This window comes from Brachyistius frenatus, unplaced genomic scaffold, assembly GCF_029030835.1.
Source record: "Brachyistius frenatus isolate BFR_SWC_R1_liver_20210118 unplaced genomic scaffold, ASM2903083v1 Contig_1, whole genome shotgun sequence".
Taxonomy (NCBI): domain Eukaryota; kingdom Metazoa; phylum Chordata; class Actinopteri; family Embiotocidae; genus Brachyistius; species Brachyistius frenatus.
In genome coordinates, this window is record NW_027210600.1 from 1,108,433 (window position 1) to 1,129,865 (window position 21,433).

At 44.9% G+C, this 21,433-nt stretch overlaps 1 long non-coding RNA gene across 2 annotated transcripts in view; it reads left to right on the forward strand.

The window, feature by feature from the left end:
- Positions 1–298: 298 nt before the first annotated feature.
- The window catches only part of LOC138617231 (uncharacterized), a 121,212-nt gene continuing 100,077 nt past the window's right edge, over positions 299–21,433 (forward strand). For both annotated transcript variants that reach the window (XR_011310650.1, XR_011310653.1), the window contains exons 1-2: positions 299–340; positions 7,696–7,811. This is a non-coding gene — a long non-coding RNA (uncharacterized lncRNA). The remainder of the gene's footprint in view (positions 341–7,695; positions 7,812–21,433) is intronic.

Here is a 21,433-nt window from a genome sequence, read left to right on the forward strand (position 1 = left end):
ATTAGGAAGTAGAAGAGCTCCAAGTCCAGAAAAGCCCTTTTTCACGGCTACACTTTGGACGGAGTCAGGCGAGCTGTTTCCACATTTCCAGCCGTTGTGCTAATGTAAGATAATCAGCTGCTAAGAGAGGAACGGTCTCAGAGCAGAGGAGCTATTTTTGGGAGGTGTCAGAAGAGACGTGTGTTGGACAGGAGGAGCCCAACGAGTGTTTGTGTGTGTGTGTGTGTGTGTGTGTGTGTGTGTGTGTGTGTGTGTGTGTGTGTGTGTGTGTCCTGTCCGTCAGTGTCTAGACTGCCACCGGCGTGTTTTCTCAGATGTGAGGCTGCATTAAGCCTTTCGGGTAAGCAAACATCCCGGCTACGTGTGTGTGTGTGTGTGTGTGTGTGTGTGTGTGTGTGTGTGTGTGTGTGTGTGTGTGTGTGTGTGTGTGTGTGTGTGTGTGCGTGCGCGTGTGCGTGTGCTACTCGTTTTGCTTAAAAGCGTGTTGTGTTTGTTGCTCACTTACCTGTTTGTGATTTATAGTGATGGGAGCGAGTTCTCGTTAGCTAAAATAATCAGGATTTATGAGTCTCTCAGTGCTGTAAGCGACGGGCCAGAGGCTTCGCCCCACACAGGCGCACACAGCTGGGCTAATTGAGTTTGCTTATTACTGTCTCGTCCCTCCATGAAGGGCTCGTTCAGTCCATCATCAATCACACGCACACGCTTTCTAATAGTTTGTGCCTTTTGCTTTTCTTCTTTCTGCGCACGGTGTTTGAACCTTTTTTTTTGTTGTTGTTGTCTTTTTTCAAGGTGTGTCCGGCACACGCGTGAGCGCCTTTTCTTCAAGTGTGCACGTCCCACTGTGGACTACACACACCCTGGTGTCCACCGGGACGTCTCTTTTGTGACTTTGTGATCCTCACTCGTCGCTGCTTGTCTGCATCTTCTATCTTTAGATGTTGCACACATTCAAAAGTCTGTGTGTCTAGCAGGGATTGGGAGAGAGTGTGTGTGTGTGTGTGTGTGTGTGTGTGTGTGTGTGTGTGTGTGTGTGTGTGTGTGTGTGTGTGTGTGTGTGTGTGCTGAAGTGCCTTAAACTGTAATACCACCGACAGCCGCTCCAAAAAGCGTCCAGCTCAATAGACGCCCCCCCACCCCCTCCCGCCCCCATTCCACTTTTTCCTCATGAAATACAGTCAACACATTTGTTCCACAAGTTTTTATGGTGCCGTTCGCAAAAGTCATTCTTCCTTGTTAGTTTCCTGGCGGTCCATCTGAAAATAATCCCGTCATTGGTTAGAAAATAAGTCTCAAAAAGCTTTTCTGTTTGGGGTCGTGTCTGTTTGATTGACAGGCCTGCGGTGCAGTCAGGTTTTCATTATCAGTGGGCGAGACGAAATGTGGTCGGGTGTGCAATGAGATCGAGTCAGATCCACCGCTCGCTCTCCCCCACTTCGTCCAAATACGGTCACTGCCAGCTCCGAACCAGCAAGAGGGCGGCGGCCAAAATCCAAACTCGAGACGTCACGACGGCCGTTCGCAAACCGACGGGCTCACGACGCTGTCGATTTGCCGCTCGGCCGTGACTCGGCGAGGCGTCTTCGGAGGACTTGGTTTCGGGGTTCAGATTAGAGTCAGGTTTGGGTTAGGGTCGGGATTACACATTAAGTTGTTCGGGTAAATAATGCATTATGTCCTCACAAAATTTAAGCCCGTACGTGTATGTATGTGCGCATGATATCCCTTTAAACGCCCTCTCAACGGCAGCTACGCACCCCCGTCATCATTCTTGAGGTGAAAACAGAAAGAGACGGGGAGGCGGGGGGGAGAGGGGGGGGGGGAAAGGAGACAGACGTATGGAAACCAAAACCCAGCGCGGTGGCAGAGATGCATACAAATGTACAGCGAGTCAACGGTGGGGGAGTGAGAGACGGCGAAGAAGGAGGGGGATGAAAGCGTTTGGTAAATGGGTCAGGCCTGTCTGCCAACTCAGGAACACGCACACAGTGCGCAACCCCCGGAGAGACACCCAGACGGTACGGCATGCTGCCGAGAGGAGAGACGACGGGCGAAGGAGGAGAGGAGGGATCACGTAAAAACAAGACGGAGAGCAAGAGGGACAGATGTGTTGGCTCAGATCTGAAGGGGTCAGCTCGCTAACAATCACACAGGCGTGCGTTGTTACCGAGCTCCTCGGCGGTACGCAGACAGTGTGCAGAAGTTGCAGCCCTATCTGCTGTGTATTTTCAGATGTCAGAGGTTTCTGCCGCCCCGCCCAGATACGGCTGAATTTGCAGAGCTCAAAGAACAGTGCCTTTCCAGGAACGTAAACTATTTCTTACTAAATATATCACACTCGCCGCAACATTTGCAGGTTTGAAAAAAAAAAAACATGCCTGATTTGGTTTCCGCTGTGAAGAGACCGTTAACACAGAGAGGAAAAAAAAGAAAAAGAAGCACCGTGTTGAACTGCTGTGTCATTTTAATCCAACCTACAAAGAGATGCAAGTGATTTAACATTGAAAGCTGGCTTAACAGCGCCTCTGATGTATTTACTGTAAAATTGGCTGTATAATATTTCCTTCATTCTATCAATACTTGGCTCAATGTGCCGCTTTTATACTCAGTTTTCCAGGGAGCTTTCAAAAAGTGCAGAGGCAGCACCTATAACAACCAAAAACCCATACCTGATTGAACTCTGGCTGCCGTACCCTTTAAAGTATTGTCCTTGTGCTGCAGTACATCGCTGTTTCCCCGCCAGGCCTGGAACACGCCGCGGAACACCCGACGTGTAAGCGTAGACATCGGGTTACCTTTAAAACTATTGGAGCTGCTTTTCACCAATCGGCATTGACCCCACTTAGCACTTAGCCACCCCTTCTGGTCACTGATTGGTCCATCCTGCAGAGGAGCTGAGAAACCCTTCACGTGAACAGGGTCTTCCAGACTATGATCCGCTGTGAGCGATAATCTTGTGGAGCCAGGCAGAACATTCAGTCAGTCTGGTCTCGGGGGAAACTAAATGATTGCGAACAACCCCGCGGATTTCTTCGTGCGGTTGCGATCCTGACCCGACGTGCGCTCTTCGGTCGTGGACGGTGACGACCCGCCTCTCGTGAAACGGCTCGTTGCTTCGTCGTCTGCGCTGAAGCTTCAGGTCGGTGGTGAAATCACGAGGACGTGTGTAACTCGGGCAATGACGTTGATCGAGCGACGCAATTTGGAATACTTACACACTGACGTTATTGCATCTCTCTGCTCCGTTGGCTTCACCGTGCTGCTCTCCGTTCGTACACAACAACAACAACAACAACAACAACAGTCTCAGAACGTTCAGATTGCACCTCGTTTGTGTGGTGAAGGCGTAGGGAGAGCGGATGATACAGGTCTCTGATGTTGTGTTGTTGGTTTGAGTTAACGTTGAATTCATCTGATAATACCACGTCCCATAGAGTTTTGTCTGGGTTGATTTGTTTGGGTTTAAAATGCAGTTTGATCACTTCGGTACCTTTTTTTTTTTTTTAATTCTACTGTGTTTATAGCGACGTACGATGATCGTCGACATCGAGGGGTGCTTTTAATTATCGGCCACACAGCATCAATGCAAGATGTCTGCAGCATTTCAATGATTCTTTTACATTCGTGTACTTTAATCAACCTTGCTGAGTGACAGGTCTGACAGGAGGAGGGGGAAGCGGTCTCTTGACCTGTGACAAAGACCCTGACCCGCGATGCTGAATGTGGTTCGGCCGGCTGCTGTTCAGGCTGCGCCGGTCATTTTTTATGGTACGCCGCTGCCTGATGAAAGGACAAGGCGCGTTTGTTTGTCGGACTGGAACTGCATCAAAGGAAAGAGAGAGAAGAAAGGCGAACTAGCCAGGCTGTCACTGAAGTGAGAACTGCTCCGTGGCCGCTTGGCTTGAACAGATGAAAGGGTTAATGTCATTTGACAACACTCAACAATGAGTAATGACTCCAAAGCCTCCCATGCCTTCACGCTGTTTCACTCGCAACCCTCCCCCCCCCCCCCTCCCTCCCCTCCCTCCCACCCCTCTGAAACATGGCCTTGTTTACTGTACAGCCTCTGCCTTGTTTGTCTCCATTGTATGCGCGGCAGCCTCCTGCCTACCGTCTGTACGTGCCTAGGTAAACACGTTTTGGGAATAGCGGTTAATCCATCATGGGCGTCACGCTGAAATGTTTCTCCCCCTGGGCCCTGCAGCGCTGCGGTATCAGGTGGAAGGGTTCCACTTCCTGTCTTTGTGGGCAGGTTCCTGGCCGATGGGGACAATCTCCCTATTGGCCCCCGGTGGATTGAACATACATACCCTTGGGTGACTACCTGTTCCACCGCAGCCCTGGAAGGCGCCACTGTGGGCCCTGTGAAAAGGGTGTGTGTGTGTGTGTGTGTGTGTGTGTGTGTGTGTGTGTGTGTGTGTGTGTGTGTGTGTGTGTGTGTGTGTGTGTGTGTGTGTTAACATGCATCATGTGTTTATGAATAATAAGGAAGTTGTGATTTCGGTGGTTTTGAATAGAACTTTGGGAATTTTCTTAAGATTGTTTTCACTCCTGTTTCCCGCAGTTGTGGTGTCAAATCTTGACGTGAGAGGACGGTCACCGTGGGTCATGAGAAAAGATGCATACCAGTATCTCTCTCCACACACACACACACACACACACACACACACACACACACACACACACACACACACACACACACACACACACACACACACACAGGATGAGTGTCCCTCGGTGAGCTGTACAGATTTTAAATTGAATCTCTCTCGTCCGCGCTGTGGGTGACCTTCCCATTCGGAGCTGAGGAGTGTTTCAGAAAGCCAATACGGCCGCCGTGATTTCATTCTCACAGCCAGACAGTGACAAGCAGGGAGAGAGAACCAAAGAGACAGAGAGAATGGGAAGGCTCCTTGTTACTCTCTGACCCTGTATGTGATTATAAAAGGTGGTACAGAAAAGCTGGTAAAACCTCAACAGGTGGGTTAGTAGATATTACCTGTGCATTACATGGAAATGAATATGTTAAATTTAATCTTCAAAAAGAATACAACATTTCGTGTTTGTGTGTATATGCTCAGTGTTTTGGAAGAATTAAGATGTTAATATGCTTCAAAAGAACTGTTTGTAACTTCAGTATTTGAGGGCTTTTTTCAGCTTTATGAAACTGACAATACGACACCCACACATCCTTGATTAAGTCCTTCTTCTGCCGCGTTTTTGTGTACACAACTGAGTACAACAAAATAAACGGTGCGCCTTTATCTCCATTTGAAAGAGATTCGTACCGTTCGAAAACAAGCTTTCCATCCCAACTTCATTCGTAACATCAGTAAACACTTGTTTCACTTATAGTCCGTCCTATGAAAGGTTCAGTGTGTAGGATTTAGGGGGCTCCATCAGCACAAATGGAAGATAATATTAATGGTTATGATTTCATTTGCGTATAATCACCTTCAAAGAAGAATCTTTGTGTTTTTGTCACCTCGGAAAGATCCCTTCATATCTCCACAGGGACAAGGTCCTCTTCTACGGAGTTCACCATGTTGCACCTCCATGTTTCTACAGTAGCCCAAAAGGAACAAACCAAACACTGCCTCTCCAGAGAGGACCTTTCACATTTTTTTTACACACTTGGAAACAGAGTCATTACTAGGTGTTTCTAAATCTTACACACTTCTCCCTTAAAGTAGAGAACTATTGAATAATATAACTGTGTTTTGTTTGATTTTTACCTGAGGCAAGTTACGACACTGCAATCAAACTTCATATTCACCGAGCTCGGACAGAAAACTTGATTGTGTTTCACTTTTTCGCCGGCAGGGCGCAGCCATCTTAAAACAAACTAACTGACGATGTCACGGGAGTGGTTAGTCTCCGCTGTTTGCTTGTACACATGCTCCAGGTGTATATACATTTTTTGGGGGGTATTTTACTTGTGTGTGTGTGTGTATCAATATTTTCCTAGTAAATATTGCTGTTTCTGCTCAGACCCAGTTGATGTCACCAGCAGATATCTGACAGGCTCTTTGTTTTGACAGTAGCTGTAGAATAAGGTGTTAATAGCTCGTGTTTTGGTGCATTAATCCTTGTTGAGGTACTGATGACTGTATTATTGGTGATATCATTTACGGTCCGAGACCGAAATATTTTGACCGGAGAGTTGTGCGACTGTCCCACTATTCAGAACTTCATCTCCACTTTAAGCATTCAAAACCCAACGCACAGAGACTCTGACACACGAGGCCTCTTTCACACCAACGTGGCCGCAGAAAAACACATCAGAAGAGCTCCCACCTTGGCGAGGGACAGCCTCTCCGCAGATGGCTTTCTCACCAAACGGCACACTGAAACAAAAGTTCACTTCTACCACTGTGGGTGGAGTGAGAAGGATGAATGCATCAGCATCTCAACGATGGCCCACAAGACACTGTGACGAAGACAGAATGCCGTATTTCGATCCCTATAAGTATGACTTTGCGGTGCTGTTTATCAAATTGAAATAGAAAGTCACAAATTGACATAGTAAATTAAGTATAAACCCCTCGAAGGTCAAATAACAGGGAGAGGAGAGAACTCTGAAAAGCAATAATCTCCCATCAAACCAGCCGACTAATGGGGCCCAAACTATTTCTGTCTAAACAAACCAGAGACAGCACTATAATGAGTCTGCCACTCACCAAGAGACATCAGCCCCTTCACTCTGGAATCATTTCCAGGTTACATGCTTGATAGTTTCAGCTGTGTCCGACTCACCTTGAATTCGCTATTGGTTATTGTTTTCTGAGACAAAATACCTCAATTTATTCTGTTTCTGACACTTTGTATTGATGATTTTTTTTCTACCTTTTGTTTTTTATTAAACTTTGTTAAAAAAATAAAAATGTGGTTAATTTTTTAAGCACGTTTAATATTTAGTCAGCGAAAAAAAACAACCACGTAAAGTACATGACTTCAGGCCTGGTGATACCAGAAAGAAGCACTGTAATTAATCTAACAATCTTTGTGTCTATTGTGTTTATTGTGAAAGGTGTCCAAGCAAACAAACCCAGTAGCTATTGATAACAGACTCATTAGCTTGGTTGTTTATTATTCAAAGATGTATTGAGTTGATTTAATGGTTGAAATATGCTGTTTCAATTCCTGGTGCGGTTTCATACATGATGAATATTATTGTAACTGCTCATCAATCCATGTTAAAATGTAAATAATAGGGGTGCCCCGTTGGTAAAAAGATGTTATACTGGTTTTAATTTGGCGAGATAAAAATGTCAGGGTGAATAGAGGGAAAGTAAAAGTGAGAAATAAAACAAATCTGAAATAATGCCACATCTCTGCTTGGCTTGTTTCACCCAACTAAAATACGTTCTGATGCTCTTTTCTCTTGTTGATGCCAATGAGAAGCGCCATGGGTATAAGATCAATAACTCTCAATTCTGCCAGTGAGCATGGCTTTACAGCAGAAATCTATAGTACTGTTTTGAATTATTATTACAAATCCATTGCTCTCGTTTTTCCGTGTCCCTGCTCGAAGAGGTGGGGAGGTTGTAGAAACAATGAGACTAAATCAATGGCTACGGCAAACAAAAGCACGCCCTGCGGAGCCCGCAGCATAGGTCAAGCCAAAATACAGAGGACAACATGCAGTATTATGATTAGTGTGATTCAACAGTTCTTCCTGTGTTTGCTCCTCAGAGAGGTTGACACTCCGAGTGGTGGAAGAGACGGAGGGATGTTTCCATCTATCGTTCGGGAGGTAATGAAGTCATCGTCTCCCGGTAGATGTGTCCTGACCCTGTCGTCTCCTGATGGTGAGTCATCCGCCTGTCGCACCGGTCACGAGCCCCACACACTCACAAGCGGATTCCTTCCCCACACACAACACACTCAAACCCTCTCTCAACTCCCCTCCTCTTCTGTCTGCCCATAGTTTACAACCCCATCATAACAAATCACTGATATTCGACATAACACCATTAACAAAGACATACACACCACGGTTAATATCGCGGCTGAATTAAGAGAGTAGGACGGCGATGTTGAACATACATGTCCAAACACGGGCAAACATTAACGCTGCGCACATGTTGCCTTGGTAATGGGAACATGACATGGTTTAGACTCCAAGTAAATTGAACTGACTTGAATGAATTATGGTCATCGAGGTGGCCACCATGGATTAAGATCATATATGCTCACTCTGCTCACAGTCAGCGCCAGTAAATATTTTTCACACCTAATTTCTGACCATAAACAGATTATTACATGTAGCAGAACAACATTGTGCCCCGGAATAATTCTCTGCCACTTTTTTATTTTTATTTTTTTTATCTCAAATACTGAAAATATAATGTTCATTTCTCTTGTTCTGGTTGTAACTCATTCAAATTTTTGAAGTGCTTGAAGAGCCAATCATTTCTAAATCACTTGTCACGCAAGCGAGACAATTAAAAACAAATGGAATGTCAAAGTATTGATATTTAAGGTGCATCGATTGATTGACGATGCCAACTCAAAGCCTGGTTTTAATCCACCAGTTTGCCTGTTAAAGTTATAGCATTACACTGTAAATACAAACTTCCTGTGTCTGTTTCAAACTAAAAGCCCAGTACTGTATCAGGCGACAGAAACCCTTCATTTTCTTAATGAGGCTTTTATTGTGAAATGTAGCTTCCCATTTCCCAAACAGGGTTCGACTTAATTTGGAGTTATGCTTCAGGGGTAGCAGATTAGGGATAGGGAAAAAATTGGGTTTAGTTATTGTCGTGTCAAAAAAAGACCTTCAACTTTATCAAATGTGTCCAAATTCTTCAATTGTGAAAGTGTCACATTCAGACATAATTATACAAAGAGAAAAATATTTGCAGGCTGGTGGAGTTCAATGCAAAAACATATTTACTGCATAATAGAAAAAAGATACAGAAAAGCGGAGAGTTGGTCTCTATGGAAAGCAGCTCTCCATCAGGCTTTTACCAAACAGCCTTTTTATTTGATGTGCCTTGTCATGACTTGCGAGGACCTTTTAAAAGCTTATCAGTGTCCGTGTCTGGTGATCTGACAAAAGATCATCCCATTCGATATCAACTGACACTCACGCCTCGAGGTGTCTTATTTTATGTCGTACCATATTTAATACATTATTTTCATGTAATTTTCCATCGAGCAGGTGTCGGGTGCATCTTTTGTCGAGGTTACTTTGGCCTGTTCTGCAGTTACACTGTCTTACCACTGCTGGTGCCTCTCAGAGAACATACGTAAATGCTTTTTCATTATTTTTTTGGGGCACTTTAATCAACCAGTATTTTTTTTAATGAATATGAATAATAAGATCACAATGTGCCTGTTTTAATCTAGCATTATTTCCAGAATTTAGAGACATGAAATAAGAGAATAATAGACCCGATTCTTTCGGACTAGGATGAAGTAATAGATGCTCTGTGTATGTCAACCTATTGAATATAACACCTTCAAAATAATCACTAATAGTGGAGAACACGCAACACTATTATCACAGAAGAAGTCAGGTTGGGATTGAACCTAATTCGATTTAGTTTAAAGTAAGCAGAAACCTAAATTAGTGAAGAATATCCAAGTCCTGTTTGGACAGCAAAGAAGCCGACTTCCAACATGTCGCCGTAAAGGAGAAGCCGCATTGAGCTCTGTAACTCCAATATCATTACTGACTTTCAAATCCACAACTCACTGCTGAAAAAAGAAATGACATTACTGTAGTGCACTACTGAGTAAGGCGATCCTCCCCGACACGGAGCACATCTAGCCGTGTATAAAGAGACACAGATGGGGATTCTGGGAAAGCTTGAGAAGCGGAGGACAGCTGAAGTCTCTGTTTGACAGATGCCCTGGCTCTCGGCGGAGCAGAATTAAATAGTTGACATAGTTTGGATGGAGGACTTTCACGCCCCTTCTTACACACTCGCTCGCTCTCTCCCGAGCGCGCACACACACTCTCCGTCACGGAGCGAGCTGTCCGACAGAACATTAACACGTATTAGCCGTATCATCTCTCATCGACACTTAATGCCGCCGCGCCGGGTGTTAACACGCCACAAGCCGCGCTAATGCGCTGTGGAAGAGTGCAGTTTAAAGTGGCACCTTTTAATGCACATATGGTTACATTCATAAAGACATACGCGTATGACTTACATGCAAAATGTGTCAAAAACTGCAGCAGGGAGGCCCCCCCCCCAAAAAAAAAGAACCTGACCTCGGGGACGTGGACTTAACAGTATCATGCATGCATTACCGATTCAGGAATAGAGATAATGTAGAGTGTGTGAGCAGCGAGCTGCTTCCTCCAGATGGTTAGCGTGTGTGTGTGTGCTTTCTAATCCTATTTCCTCATGTCCGTAGTGCCGGTTTAATTGCGCAGTTACGCGGATCGGAAGGAAGAGTTTCACAAGTTTTTTTGTCCACAGATGTAACACACACACACACACACACACACACACACACACACACACACACACACACACACACACACACACACACACACACACACACACACACACACACACACACACACACCTTTGACACCCGATTTATCTATGGCTCAGATGGTTAAGAATCTCAGTAACCACATGATACAGTATCATGGGTTTATGGAGGAGTGTCTGTTCAGGTGGGATCAAAAGGCTTATTAATGTGAAAGAGGGCAGCAGTAAGGTGTCGAAGCTCCTCCACACATTGTGTGTGTGTGTGTGTGTGTGTGTGTGTGTGTGTGTGTGTGTGTGTGTGTGTGTTAGTATGTCCACGGACCAGCGGTACCTCAACCCTGTCAAGTCATGATGGAATCTGTAATTGATATACCCCAATAGTTGCCACTTCAATTTTCTTTTGAACTGAAAACCAATACTGATTTTTTTTTTTCTTTCTCTGGCCTCATATATGAAAGTACAGTTTTGGATTTTCAGCTGATACACTGTGCTCACCCGCCCCCTTTTTACTTTTCTCTCACTCACTTTCTCTTCTGCCTTTTTGTCTTTGTTGACCTTGCTGAATTCCTTCTCTGATCCCGTCTCGTCTGTAATCTCGCAGCTTCTTTCTCTATTGATCGCCCCTCTTTCAATTTCTTTCTCCCTTCGTCCCACTTCTGCTATAACTGCATTTGCTGACAGTTTTTCATCGCTGTGTTTACGCAGCTCACACTTCTTGTCTTTTCTCATTCCTCAGTTTTATTTCCATCTTTCCAACACCCTTTTCTCCCCCTTCCCTTCCTGTTTATTCCCCCTTCTCCGTGATCATGGGGTCTTATTGGTGCTAATTGGATGATTTCGTGATGGGATACAGCTGACCATGCTGCTTTGATCCCAATCTGCTTTCATGAACTTTTGCTGAATGGAGGCCGGAAAACACGGATTATTTTCCCCCCAGGATCCGTGGATGTTTTGAAACGTTCTCTGCCTCATAATTGATTTTCCTTTTTCTTTTAGAATTTGTGTTTGCTTGGGTGTTTTCACTGCAAAAAAAAAAAAAAAGCCCATTTTAGCAAGTCATACTCTGGTGGGGGGGCCAAACACTTGGCTCTGATAAAAAGCTTTTAAATATCTGCCAGTGATCGGAGGTCATCGGCAGATATTTATTTCAATGGCAGCTTTGTGCATTTCAAAGATTTTTGAGGAACTATATCTTATAGAAAGAGTTGGGAAATAAAATCCAATGTTGCTCTGTCCAAAAATGATAAACAAAAATTATGAATGGGATATTTTACATTAAGTAACTGACATGGTTTGTAAATCCCATCACAGTTGCGCTGCTTCGGGTTGTCGTTACGTAACTATATCATCACCTTTTACCCTGATATGGTAAACTTGTTGCTTATTTATCACACAGCATCAGCGGAGTAATACTGTAATATTGTTTGGAGTCGTGTTTCAAAGCTCCATTTCTGCTCTTTTAGCTCGTTTTTGGTCTCTACCACCTCCCGAGGGAAATATCTGACCCATGGCTGCTTAGTGAAGCGACGTTTATGTTCCGTTTGGTGCTGAGCAGGTACAACTGTGTGAAGAAAGATTTTGTTTTCCTGCTGCTGCTAAAATCGAAGCCAGGACAGTGGTGACAGTGAAACCAGTGATGGCTGGATTCCACCAAAGTCGACTGCATCGTGTTCCTCAGCTGATCGCAGCCCTTCTAGACGAGCTTGTTATTCCACCAGACAGTGTACAGTGCGATAGTGAACCCATCTGCTCCGCTAAAAATACGCAGCAAAATAAGCAGCAGGGCAAGAAGATGCAGAGAACATCTGGTCAATTTTCAAAATAAAACAACCTGTGCAGACTTCCGATAGACATCAGTGTCTCACCACCTGGGTGGTCTTTCAAGTCGGAGAGGAAATGCATTCTCCTCCCGCTTAACAAGATCTGTCTGTGAAATGTTGTCACAAAACAGCAGCAATTCTTTGATCCACGTCTTTCATAACTTAACAGCAATAACTTAATGAGTAGGCCACAGCAGAGCAAAATCTGAAATTACTACAAGAAACACATTTAATACAGACACAAAAAGAAACCATTTAACTACATTAACACCCGCAAGAAGCACATGAATCAAGAAATAATGAGCAAATATACAAGTCAACAAATTTGGCGTCCAATGTTTTCCTAATTTTAAGTCTCATTGTTGCTTATTTGATTACAAATGTTATGTTTAATACTTAAGAAGTGAAACCAAGAAAATCTGGGCATTGTTACAGTTCTAATCATCCACACTTGGCCCAAGATCGTTAACCACTCACTTGGTTTTAATGTCAAACGCGGCCAATACGACCTCAAACAGCGCGTTTGTTTGGGTGCCTGCGTGTGAGTCCGTCTGTCCGTTCGACGGCTACAAACGTTGACTGATTTGTTACCTTTGATGAACCCCTGCTGATCTCGGGAGAATTGCCTCTCGAAAGTTGGAGGCAGTAATTATAAGTTTGCCCTCCGCTCCATAAGAAAGTTGCAGGTCTAGTTGGTCCAGTCATCTCTGATGGAGAGATAAAAGAGGAGGAGGAGGAGAAAGGCTTGATCTCAGCATACTTGAGAAATAAATGACTAACCAAATAGGAGGGCTCAGCCAGCCGTGACCACAATCAATGGGCTTTCTCTAAGTGTCTTCGATTTAGACACACACTCCTCTCTCCAAGGCAATCTCGTTCTCCATCTCTCTGGATATATATATATGTTTATATACCTCCATGGCTTTTTCCTTCCCTCAATCACTCTCTTCCACTCTTTTTTTCCCCCTTTTTCCACCTTCCCTTTTCATTTTCCGCTCCCTCATTTACCCCTCTTTTGTTCTATCCCATTTTCTTTCCTTGCTTAATATTGTCTTTCCTTCTTTGCTCCTCCTGTTTTGTCTTCCTTTCCTCCCCTTTCCCTCCTTTTCTTCTCCTTCCCCTTCTGTCATTACCGTTCCTGTTTTTCTTCCTCTCTTCTCCCTTCATTCATCCGTCTTCTCTTGCTTTGCCTTCCTCATACATCTCCCTCTCCCCTTCACCCCTCTCCTGTGTCTCCCTGCACCCCCCCCCCCTCCCCATTCTTCCCCTCCTATTCTGAGCTGGTATTGATTGAGTCCTCACAGCTTCATTAGGATTCTCCCATTCACCTTGTTGGATGCAGCCCCGGGGCAGTCATCCAGCGGGACTCTTGAGAGAGGCGCGCTCGGGTTACATGTCAGCTCTTCCCATATTTCACTTGTAGCGGACTTACTTTGCCTTATCTGCTCATTCCAGGCTGCTGAAAGTGCGCTTCAAGGGTGTTCTCGCCTCACCCCCGCGTCCTGGAGTTTACTGTCACGAAGATGTGTCACAGGCAAACCGGAGGTGAAGACTTAATTTAGGAGTGTGTGTCGGGGGTGCTTTGCATTCATTGTGCTTGAACAGACTTCAGAGAGTTTCTTTTTCCCAGTGTTGAGCTGCTCTTCTTCAGAACTTCACCTTTTGACCAAGGTCTTTGATGTAAGAATCTGTACTCTGTAGACAAAAGGGGGATAAAATGAGGAGGAGGAACGTAGGAGACCGTTAGCAGAGTATTGTAGGCAACATTTTTAAAAGTAAGTTGTCAACCCGAAGTCAGTGGAAAGCTGGACCCTATCCTGACCCTGGTCTAACCCCAAAAACATGTGGGCACGAGAACTGGACTAAGGAGTAGTGAAAGAAGGTAGCTGATCTGATGAATCACTTTTCCTTTCACTCCACGTGGATTTTGGGATGCTTCACGCATTTTGAATAGTCTACAAAATCAATTAGTATATTCCACTATCGTTCTTATAATTAAAAATTGAATCGTTCAGAGTGAATTTCGAATAGTAGTTTTGCTTGAATTGCCCATCCCTCATGTTGATGGACAGGTGTAGTTTACCTGGTGAAGAGTTGGCAGCAGGATGCACTATGGGAGGAAGGCAAGCCGGCGGACGCAGTATGATGCTTCGGGTTCTGGCATCCATGTAGATGGAACTTTGACACAAATGTTTTAGTGGACATCCATTGGCAGGGTGCAATAACCCAAAATTATTACCTTGTTGTCTGTTTCGTGTCTGCCGGGTGAAGCACTCTCACTCAATACTGGGCCCAATTTCAAAAGTTATTGTCTCCCCTGGACAAACCCAGAATGATGGGAATAAGGTCCAAATTGAGAAATAACAAGTTTCCCCTTAACAGAGGCAGTTTCTTGAAAATCTTTGGAAATAGCTAAACATGACCCTAAAATACAGAGATGCATGACTGCACAGTACACGAGTAAGGCCATTCAAAATGAAATTCTTGATTGTTTTGCCGAGATGGTACGAAGTGACGTGATCAAGGAAGTGAATCTTCAGTGGACTTGCTAATGAAACCAAGGACTTTAGCAAAAAGGAACAGATATCTGTTGTGACAATATTTTACTCCGATGGAGTTGTTCATTAGAGTTTTTTAGACCTCCAGCAAGCTGATGGACTGGATGCAGCAACATAATCATTTCGAGCCTTGAAAGGTGTGTTCAGGAATACAGAAGCCATCTGGTGGCTGCGATGGAGCATCAGTGATGAGCAGACGGAACTCAGGTGTCTCTGCCAGAGTCAGAGAGGAGGCAACGTATGCCTGTTATCTGCACGGCAGCGCACACTGCTTAAATCCTATTTACTGCGCTGACATACGGGTCTGGGAACACTTCATTGTTGATTCTTTCCAGTTGTTGCATCCTATTGGACGTAGAACTCTGGTTGAGTTTGAAACTACTGAAGAAGCCTTTAACCAATCAGCATTGACCACCATGTCCCATATGTTGTGCAGTACGACTCTACCGCCGCCACCATCGTGGTTGAGCAAACCTTCATGTGACCAGGGTTTCCAGACCGTATTCACATTGGAGACTGCAGCTGTGAGTCATGGTCAGGAGGAACCAGGCTACTGAGGAGCTCAGGATGAGAGAGCATTAAATGCTGTGTGAGCTGTGTTGTGTTTGGTGCCACTGGGATATGAAGTGAAGTATGCGAGAGTACAGGTGTTTAAAATGGAAAGATTGCAGGTGTAAGGTGTTCCCTTGGGCTGCAAACACTCGGGGAAAAAGCTTCGAGGCAAATATGTGTTTTGGAAGTGTGTATATGTAACCTGTACATATTTAATGTTTTGGATATAGTAGTTGAGATATTGAATGTGATTCTTTTCGATGTTTTGAGGGGGATTTGGAGCGGAGACCTGCCAATATCTAGTGCTTGTTTTTAGTAGCGATGGGCGTTTCAAGCAGAACTACTGTTCCAAATTCGCACGGAACTATTTGATTTTTTTATAGACTATTCGCCCCGTTCCATCACCCGACCGTGGGTACACATGAATATAAAGAGATCGGCCGTTCGCTCGGTGCTTCACTCCGATGAAGTTTTCTTATTCAAATATTCAAAATTCGTGCCTCAATCCCTAGTTTTTTACCCATCAGTTGAAGATTAATGCATTCAAAAAAGTCCATGTGCTGCGTGTGCACATTAACAACACTTTGTGGCCACATGCCACTTCACTGAGTAAGAAGGTTCATTATTATTTTTAGTGTAAAATACATTTAAAAGAATTGGGATTACATGAAAGTACATTTGACCAAATTTATAAAAAGTAGAGAGCCAACCAAAAGCCTGTGTGCCCAGTATAGCAGCAGTCTTTAAAGCTCATGTCGGTTATAAATGGAAACAATTTCCAATATGATGTCTACATACTTACTGAGCACTTAACAGCAAGGGGTGATAACAATACTCACCCTGTCTTCACACTAAATCGAAATACAACTCTCTCTTGCTCCTGTTTTGGTGAATTCCCTCATTTCCACCCTCTGTGGGTTTCAGCGTTGAGCTTTTACACCCTTTCAGCTAATGTTTCAAGCAGACAGTTCGTCATGACTTTGCCTAAATATGTCAGTGTGTGGCAGGCCGACACAAAGCAGAAGCAGGGGAGGGAGAGTCAGTCATGTGGGAGTAAAAACCCCAGAGAAAGCAGGGGAACCCCGTGACCAGAAGTCACACTCTGATAACCCCGAACATATCCACCTCCAGCACTATCAAACGTGTGTGTGCAAACACAACAACATTAGGACGTTCACGCACACACAGCGGTTCTGTTAAGATGACATTGAGATGACATATTCCCATCATAGCTCTGCTTTTCACTTGCCTTTCTCAATTTCAGCTGCTGGCTAAAGACGTTATGCAGACCCTGTATTTTAGATGTGTGTTTGATATGTGCAATTTTATGTTTTCACTGGACAGCTGCTGTCGTCCTTCATGCGAGCAGTAAAGCACAACATGATCGATTGTGGTGCTGATGCATTTAAATGTAGAAATAGTTTTGGCACTCTGGTTTGAGCTCATGCACAGACAGAGGAGAGAGTAATGCTATCTGTATTAGTCAGTAAAGTGAAATGTGTTGTTTAAAGTGACAAATTCATGACGAATTGTATCCTAGCTCTAGATTCGTTAAGAGCTCTGAATAGCTTATTTTAGGGTTTTTTTTTTTTTGGCCAGTCAGCTCTAAATAGCCTCGTTTCCAGCTGCTGCAGCTAATCGCAGCGACATTTTAATGCGAACATGGTTTCAAGACTATGAGCACAGCGAATGTGCCCAATGTTTAACTATATAATCATTTCAAATGTGTGCTAATGCTGCTGGATGTCTAAATGGGCAGGTTTGCTAACATGCCAGTTCTGTAAAGTAATATTGTATGTCTTTTTTTTTTTTTTTTTTAAGTGGAAAAAAATATATGCAATTTTAATAAATATTACTGAAATAAGCGATAAGCACAACACAATAACAACATGTATTACACATGTGTAGCTTAATTGTATTGTATATAGAAGGAATTGTAAGGTCATTTATGCAGCAAAGAAGCATACAACACTCAATGAAAGGCAGAAACCTGTAAAATCAACTCATGAAACTTGAATTATTAATTAAACATAATGGTCAAAAAACAAAAAAAGCTAAATGAACATCAAGATGGGCACAAAGGCTTCAATAGGTAACACATAATGAACAAATGAAATGAGAATTTTTTAAAAATTTTCCATTGATTATAGAGGAAGCTCTTTGATCTTGTGTCTCGGTAGCGGCGACATTGTAAAGGATTTTCATCCCAAAGAAAATGAAATGGAAAATAAAATAAAGCTGTTGGTTTTTTTGTCACAAAAATACAAAATCTGACATCTTTTTACTCCACGTCCACAAATATCTGCCTTCAAAGCCCGTATCGCTCAAAACCTTGTGTGTCTACATGTTCCCTGACATGTCTGTGTGCATATGAAGTGCTGTTTAGCGTTGAGTGCCTCTCCGTGCTGCGCTCCACCCTTCCACCTCCCGTCGCTGCAGGGAGTGTGGAGGAGCTGCGAGGGCTGCTTCGGTTCTCCAGCAGACACTCTGTTTATTTAGCCTGACATTCCTCCTCTGCTCTCCGAATAAGAGAGCCGGCTCCTCTGCCGAGTCTCATCCTGACTCACGTCCGCCCCGTCACGACCAATGACATTTGAAATGTGTGTGTGTGTGTGTGTGTGTGTGTGTGTGTGTGTGTGTGTGTGTGTGTGTGTGTGTGTGTGTGTGTGTGTGTGTACTGTATGAGTGTGTGAAGCTGGTGCACACTTAAGCGTTTGGAGGAAGCATGTTCACATGTGTAGGAATGCAGTCGTCCCCCGGTCGGCCGAGTCACCGTTACCGTCATCGGGTCTTCGTCAGCGTGCGTCTCCACGAGCGTGTCGGCGGCGGGTGACGGGCCGCCCCGCGGGAAGCCGCTGCACTTGACGACAGATTGCATTTGCGAGCCGCCCTCCGCCCGATGAGCCTCGCGCTGAGAGAAGAACCGAAGCGGCGGCGGCGGTCTGGTCGGCCTGTCCTCTCTCACCGCAGCGGGAGTTTATTTACCCTTCGCTTCTCATTAGCGCCACCGGCTTTCGCCTGCGCACGGTGGCCATTTTGGATGGTTGAGTAGAAGCCGCGGTCCTCGGGGGCCTGTAATGAGTCACTGGGGTTTTCTGTCGATACCGCTCACGTGGACGTCTTTATTTGCCTCTGCTCAGGGTCTCCTCTAATTGATATTGAGTGCTGACTCGCATTTCGGTTGGCACGTGTTGAAGTGCTTGTCACTCAAAATTAGCCGCCTTTACGAGGCGGCCCGAGCAGCTGATGCGTGCGCCCCCCCGACGTGTCCTTAAGCTGCGGGCGGCGACGCAATTTACGGTTCATTTTCTTTCTCATAACGTTTGGCCGGGGCGGTACATTTCCGGGACCCTTTCGGGTGACTTTTCCGTCTCGTTGATCCCTCCTGGAGAGCTCAGTAACATATTTTAGTCCCACGTTGGCTTCCAGAGCCAGAGTTATTGGCTTTCTCATTAGAAGCCCGTTCTGAAAAAAAAAATCCCTCCGTTTGTGCCTATTTATTGCTCTTAACGTGTGTGACGAAGCGCGGGCATGTGATTCAGATCCGAGGTGCGAGTGTGCGTCGGTGCGGGACAGGACAGTGTTTCTTTCTCCCCACGACCGGTGGCTTCTGGCCCGTCTCACTCATTACCCTGTCATAACAAGCGCTCCGCCGCCGTGTTTCACCTCACATGCACATCGCCAACACACACACTTACGCTTTCGGACTTTTCCTCACCTCATTAAGCCGCAGGAGCGGATAAGTGGCAGAAATATAAGAGCGAGGGAGCTGCAGAAATGGACAAAGTGAGACGGTGCGGGGCTTTGAAAGCCTGTGTTTTGTGTTTTTTTACGCTTTTCTGGGTCATGTTCGGGCGCCGCAACCCGCTAAGTTGTCTTCTGTTTTGAAAAACACTGAGTCCAAAGTGCCAGGACGGATCTGTCAGCCGGCCCGACAGGAGAGCCCGGGCAGGGGAGATAGTGGCGAGAAAGCGATGTGGATGTGTGGATGTGAGAGAAAGTGTGTGTGTGTGTGTGTGTGTGTGTGTGTGTGTGTGTGTGTGTGTGTGTGTGTGTGTGTGTGTGTGTGTGTGTGTGTGTGTGTGTGTGTGTGTGTTGGCTAAAACTCCCACTCTGCTTTTCACATACACAGGCATGCATGGATGAATGCACAAGACACACATACTATATCACCTCCTCCACCACTCAACCTCCAGAGACACACACACACACACACACACACACACACACACACACACACACACACACACACACACACACACACACACACACACACGACTTTTTGTGTTTCTCAGAAAAAGCCAAAGACCCGCTGTGATTTTACAGAGGATGCCTTTCAGCCTGGTAACTCGGCCTGCGTCCGACTCTTTACAACAACCCTGTGATTCCATCATGCGTGGCCCGGGACACACGAGCAGCCGCTGGATGAGGAGCTCTGGCAGCTGTCCTCCTCTGGCCGTGGCAGCTCGCGATGGGAATTGACTGCGGGGAATGTGATAGCGACCTTGTCTCGGTGCGCTAATGCAGCCTCTGCAGACACAGGATGGATAGCCTGTACCGCCGTGGCCGCCGTTCAGACTGGAGAGCGCTGCGAAACGCATATCCTGCAAGGCTTTTTTTTTTTTTTAAATTTTTTTTATGTGTTACTGTTTTGTGGCTCAAAGTTATAGCGTGGTTATTGAGCGCTGCCCCCGGACACGAGTCCATTTCGCTTTTTTTTAAAGATACGCAACACGGTCCGGCCTCCGGGTCAGCCACATGGCTTTTTCCCATTAAGTCTGTTATGCTGATTGGGAAAGAGTTAAACACGACCAAGTATTCCCCAGGCCGGGTCGACGTGTAACATTTTAAAGGTTAAGTTCCTCTTGAGGTTGAGCACGGCTATGTAAGCGACCCGGGAGTTTCCTGCTGCTAAAAAAAACAACAATCAGTGAAAGAAGTCTGGTAAATCATAACCACTCACGGCAATTACAGATGACTGCAAGAGACGTACTCGCTGGATTTTCAATGAATATAGAGTCATTTTTTTATTTATGATCCTGGTGTATTATACATAAAACGACAGCCATGCTAGTAGCTTGTGGGGCTGCCAGCGTTAAGCAGGTATGCTCACAGTTGCTAATTGTCACTAAATGCAAAGTACAGCCGAGGCTGATGGGAATCTCATTGGTTTTGCAGGTATTTGCTCAAAAGTCAAGATAGTAGACGGTTCCATTTTTGAGCTGATGATGGTACTAGATTAAAAGTACATCTCCATTCAAAATGACTGGATTTATTTGACTCAAAATCACTTATTATGGCTCCACAGGGAATCTGGAGCCATCAGGCAGGAATGTCTGTAGAAAATGTGCCGTTCCATCATGTAGCTGTGTGTCAGAAACCTACGGGGACCTTGAACGTACACATTTTCATAGAAATCCCAATAAATATATGTAGAGATATAAAGTTATTTTTGTGTTGACCTCCATGTAGTTCAACACACAGTCCTCTCCTGTCAAATGTTGACTGTGGGAGCAAGGGATTGTGTGTGTGTGTGTGTGTGTGTGTGTGTGTGTGTGTGTGTGTGTGTGTGTGTGTGTGTATCCTTGCTGTGGATTCAAATCAAACCCACCAACAGAAACTCTCGTCTCCCCCATCAGCATGGCTATTATGTTCAATTTATAAGCACAATTTTCAAGTCTGACCAAAACCAGATCAAAAGGGATCAAAAGGGATCATTTTATTGCCACTTCATGTATATTTACTCAGCTTCCAGTCGTTAGCTTAAGTTTTTGATTACAGCGGGCAATATGCTCTCAAAACTGTCTTTTAGGGTTGCATTAAAAAGAAACGCAAATAAGTTCATATTGAGAAATTACATAGTTTTGTTGGATTAAAATTCAGGAGACCACTGAAGCCCTCAGGATTTATCCTCTGTGGATCATGAATGTCTGTCCAACATTTCAGACTTTTCAGTTTGGTCTGAACCAAAATAGCAGGTGTGAAAGGTCCCTCAGACCACAGCAAGGACCAAAGGATCAACATTCGGTCTGCTCAAAAGGGGAGGTCT